We start from the raw sequence: 4,805 nt of genomic DNA, 5'->3' as shown, positions 1-4,805 counted from the left end.
CCGCCCCTCTTTGCACTTGTCCAATATTCTCCGCACTTCTCCGCACAGCTTGCCCTTGTCCGCCCCTCTTTGCCCTTGTCCCGTATTCTCCGCCCCTCTTTGCCCTTTTCAGTCCCTCTTTGCCCTTGTCTGCCCCTCTTTGCCCTTGTCCGCCCTTCTTAGCCCTTGTCCCGTATTGTCCGCAATAGTCCGCCCCTCTTTGCCCTTGTTTCATATTCTCCGCACTTGTCCGACCCTCTTTGCTCTTCTCCCATATTCTCCGCCCTTCTCCACCCCTCTTTGCCCTTGTCCGCCACTCTTTGCCCTTGTCCCGTATTCTCCGCCCTTGTCCGCCCGTCTTTTCTCTTATACCGTATTTCTCCGCCCTTGTCCGCTACTCTTTGACGTTGTCCCGTATTCTCCGCCCTTGTCCGCCCCTCTTTGCCCTTTTCCGTATTCTCCGCTCTTGTACACCCCTCTTTGCCCTTGTCCGCCCCTCTTATCCATTGTCCTCCCCTCTTTGCCCTTGTCCGCCCCTCTTTGCCCTTCTCCCCACCTCTTTGACCTTGTCCGCCCCCTGTGCACTTGTCCGACCCTCCTTGCTTTCTCTGACCTTCTTTGCTCTTGTCCGCCCCCTTTGCACTTGTCCACCCCTCTTTGCCCTTGTCCACCCCTCTTTGCTTTTGTCTGCCCCTCTTTGCCCTTGTCCGACACTCTTTGCCCTTGTCCGACCCTCTTTGCCCTTGTCCGCCCCTCTTTGTCCTTGTCCCGTATTCTCCGCACTTTTCCTCCCCTCTTTGCCCTATTCCCATATTCTCCGCCCCTCTTTGCCCTTGTCCGCCCCTCTTTGCCCTTGTCCGCCCCTCTTTGCCCTTGTCCGCCCCTCTTTGCACTTGTCCGCCCCTCTTTGCCCTTGTCCCGTATTCTCCGAACTTATCTGCCCCTCTTTGCACTTTTCAATTATTCTCTGCCCTTGTCCGCCCCTCTTTGACCTTGTCCCATATTCTCCGCCCTTGTCAGCCCCTCTTTGCAGTTTTCCCCTATTCTCCGCAATTGTCCGCCCCTCTTTGCCCTTTTCCGCCCCTCTTTGCCTTGTCCGCCCCTCTTTGCCCTTGTCCCGTACTATCCGCCCTTGTCCGCCCCTCTTTACGCTTGTCCCGTATTCTCCACACTTGTCCGCTCCTCTTTGCCCTTGTCCCGCATTCTCCGCACTTCTCCGCCCCTCTTTGCCCTTGTCCCGTATTCTCCGCACTTGTCCGCCCCTCTTTGCATTTGTCCGCCCCTCTTTGCCCTTGTCCGACCCTCTTTGCCATTGTCCCATATTCTCCGCTCTTCTAAGCCCCTCTTTGCCTTTGTCCCGTATTCTTTGCCCTTCTCCGCCCCTCTTTGACGTTATCTGCCCCTGTTTGCCCTTGTCCGCCCCTCTTTGCCCTTGTCCACCCGTCTTTGCACTTGTCCGCCCCTCTTTGACCTTGTCCAAACCTCTTTGACCTTGCCCCGTATTCTCCGCATTTCTCCGCCCCTCTTCCCTCTTGTCCTGTATGCTCCGCACTTCTCCGCCCCTCTTATCCCTTCTCCGCACCTCTTTGCTTTGGTCCGTCCCTCTTTGCCCTTGTCCGCCCCTCTTTTCCGTTGTTCCGTATTCTCCGCACTTCTCGGCCCCTCTTTGCTTTTGCCCGCCTCTCTTTGTCCATGTCCCGTATTCTCCGAACCTCTTTGCCCTTGACCGCCCCTCTTTTCACTTGTCCACCCCTCTTTGCACTTGTCCAGTATTCTCCGCATTTCTCCGCCCCTCTTTGCCCTTGTCCGCCCCTCTTTGCCCTTGTCCGCCCCTCTTTGCCCTTGTCTGACCCTCTTTGCCCTTGTCCGCCCCTCTTTGCGCTTGTCTGCCCCTCTTTGCCCTTGTCCCGTGTTCTCCACACTTCTCCGATACTCTTTGCCCTTGTCCGCACATCCTTGCCCTTGTCCGCCCCTCTTTGCCCTTGTCCGCCCCTCTTTGTTCTTGTCCGCCACTCTTTGCCCTTGTCTACCCCTCTTTGCCCTTGTCCGCCCCTCTTTGTGCTTGTCCGCCCCTCTTTTTCCTTGTCCGCCCCCTTTGCCCTTGTCCGACCCTCTTTCCCATTTCCGCCCCTCTTTGCCTTCGTCCGCCCCTTTTTGCCCTTGTCTGCCCCCTTTGCCCTTGTCCACCCATCTTTGACCTTGTCAGCCCCTCTTTGCCCTTGTGCACCTCTCTTTGCCTTTGTGCGTCCCTTTTTGCAATTGTACTCCCCTCTTTGCGCTTGTGCGCCCCTTATTGCCCTTGTCCGCACCTCTTTGCCCTTGTCCGCCCCTCTTTGCCCTTGTCCGCCCCTCTTTGCCCTTGTCCAGTATTCTCCGCAATTCTCCGCCCCTCTTTGCCCTTGTCCGCCTCTCTTTGCCCTTGTCAGCCCTTCTTTGCCCTTGTCAGCCCCTCTTTGCCCTTGTCAGCCCCTCTTTGCCCTTGTGTGCCCCTCTATGCCCTTGTCCCGTATTCTCCGCACTTCTACGCTACTCTTTGCCGTTGTCCGCACATCCTTGCACTTGTCCGCCCCTCTTTGTCCTTGTCTGCCCCTTTTTGCACTTGATCGACCCTCTTTGCCCTTGTGCGCCCCTCTTTGCCCTTGTCCAAACCCCTTTGCTCTTGTCCGCCACTCTTTTCCTGTCTCCGCCACTGTTTGCCCTTGTCCGCCCTTCTTTGCCCTTGTCCCGTGTTCTCCGCAATTCTCCGCCCCTCTTTGCCCTTGTCCGCCCCCCTTTGCCCTTGTCCGCCCCTCTTTGCACTTGTCCAATATTCTCCGCACTTCTCCGCACAGCTTGCCCTTGTCCGCCCCTCTTTGCCCTTGTCCCGTATTCTCCGCCCCTCTTTGCCCTTTTCAGTCCCTCTTTGCCCTTGTCTGCCCCTCTTTGCCCTTGTCCGCCCTTCTTAGCCCTTGTCCCGTATTGTCCGCAATAGTCCGCCCCTCTTTGCCCTTGTTTCATATTCTCCGCACTTGTCCGACCCTCTTTGCTCTTCTCCCATATTCTCCGCCCTTCTCCACCCCTCTTTGCCCTTGTCCGCCACTCTTTGCCCTTGTCCCGTATTCTCCGCCCTTGTCCGCCCGTCTTTTCTCTTATACCGTATTTCTCCGCCCTTGTCCGCTACTCTTTGACGTTGTCCCGTATTCTCCGCCCTTGTCCGCCCCTCTTTGCCCTTTTCCGTATTCTCCGCTCTTGTACACCCCTCTTTGCCCTTGTCCGCCCCTCTTATCCATTGTCCTCCCCTCTTTGCCATTGTCCGCCCCTCTTTGCCCTTGTTCGCCTCTCTTTGCCTTTCTCCGCCCCTCTTTGCCCTTGTGCTCCCCTCTTTGCCCTTGTGCGACCTTCTTTGCCCTTCTCCGGCCCTCTTTGCCCTTGTCCGCCACTCTTTTCCCTTGTCCCATGTTCTCCAAAATTCTCCGCCCCTCTTTGCCCTTGTCCACCCCTCTTTGCCCATGTCCGCCCGTCTTTCCCCTTGTCCGCCCGTCTTTGCCCTTGTCCGCCCCTCTTTGCCCTTGTCCGCCCCTCTTTGCCCTTGTCCCCACCTCTTTGCCCTTGTCCGAAACTCTTTGCCCTTGTCCGTCCCTCTTTGCCCTTGTCCGACATTCTTTGACACTGTCACGTATTCTCCACACTTGTCCGCCCTTCTTTACACTTGTCCGGCCCTCTTTGCCCTTGTCCAAACCTATATGCCCTTGTCCGCCCGTCTTTGTCCTTGTCTGCCCCTCTTTTCACTTGTCCGCCCCTCTTTGCTTTTGTCCGCCCCTCTTTGCACTGTTCCACCCCTCTTTGCCCTTGTCCGCCTCTCTTTCCCCTTGTCCCGTATTCTCTGCACTTCTCCGCCCCTCTTTGCCGTTGTCCGCCACTCTTTGTCCTTATCTGCCCGTCTTTGCCCTTGTCCGCCCCTCTTTGCCCTTGTCCGCCCCTCTTTGCCCTTGACCACCCCTCTTTTTCCTTGTCCGCCCCACTTTGAACTTGTCCCGTATTCTCCGCAATTCTCCGTCAATCTTTGCCTTTGTCCGTCCCTCTTTGCCCTTGTCCGCCCCTCTTTACCCTTTTTCGCCCCTCTTTGCCCTTGTCTGCCCCTCTTTCCCATTGTCCCGTATTCTCCGAAATTCTCCGCCCCTTCTTTGACACTGTCCGCACTTCTTTGCACTTGTCAGACCCTCTTTGCCCTTCTCCGCCCTTCTTAGCCCTTGTCCCGTATTATCCGCACTTCTCCGCCCCTCTTTGACCTTGTTTCGTATTCTCCGCACTTGTCCGACCCTCTTTGCTCTTCTCCCATATTCTCCGCCCTTCTCCGCCCCTCTTTGATCCTTGCCCGCCCCTCTTTGCCCTTGTCCCGTATTCTCCGCCCTTGTCCGCCCGTCTTTTCTCTTATACCGTATTTCTGCGCCCTTTTCCGCTACTCTTTGACCTTGTCCCGTATTCTCCGCCCTTGTCCGTCCCTCTTTGCCCTTTTCCGTATTCTCCGCTCTTGTCCGCCCCTCTTTGCCCTTTTTCGCCCCTCTTTGCCCTTGTCTGCCCCTCTTTCCCATTGTCCCGTATTCTCCGAAATTCTCCGCCCCTTCTTTGACACTGTCCGCCCTTCTTTGCACTTGTCCGACCGTCTTTGCCCTTGTCTGCCCCTCTTTGCCTTTTCCGACCTTCTTGGCCCTTGTCCGCTCCTCTTTGCCCTTCTCCGCACCTCTTTGCCCTTCTCCGCACCTCTTTGCCCTTCTCCGCACCTCTTTGCCCTTCTCCGCCCCTCTTTGCCCTTGTCCGCCCCTCTTTGCACTTGTCCCGTATTCTCC

This window comes from Phaenicophaeus curvirostris, unplaced genomic scaffold (genome assembly GCF_032191515.1).
Source record: "Phaenicophaeus curvirostris isolate KB17595 unplaced genomic scaffold, BPBGC_Pcur_1.0 scaffold_67, whole genome shotgun sequence".
Lineage (NCBI taxonomy): Eukaryota > Metazoa > Chordata > Aves > Cuculiformes > Cuculidae > Phaenicophaeus > Phaenicophaeus curvirostris.
The sequence above is the reverse complement of the archived record's forward strand: the minus strand, read 5'-3'. Positions refer to the sequence as shown.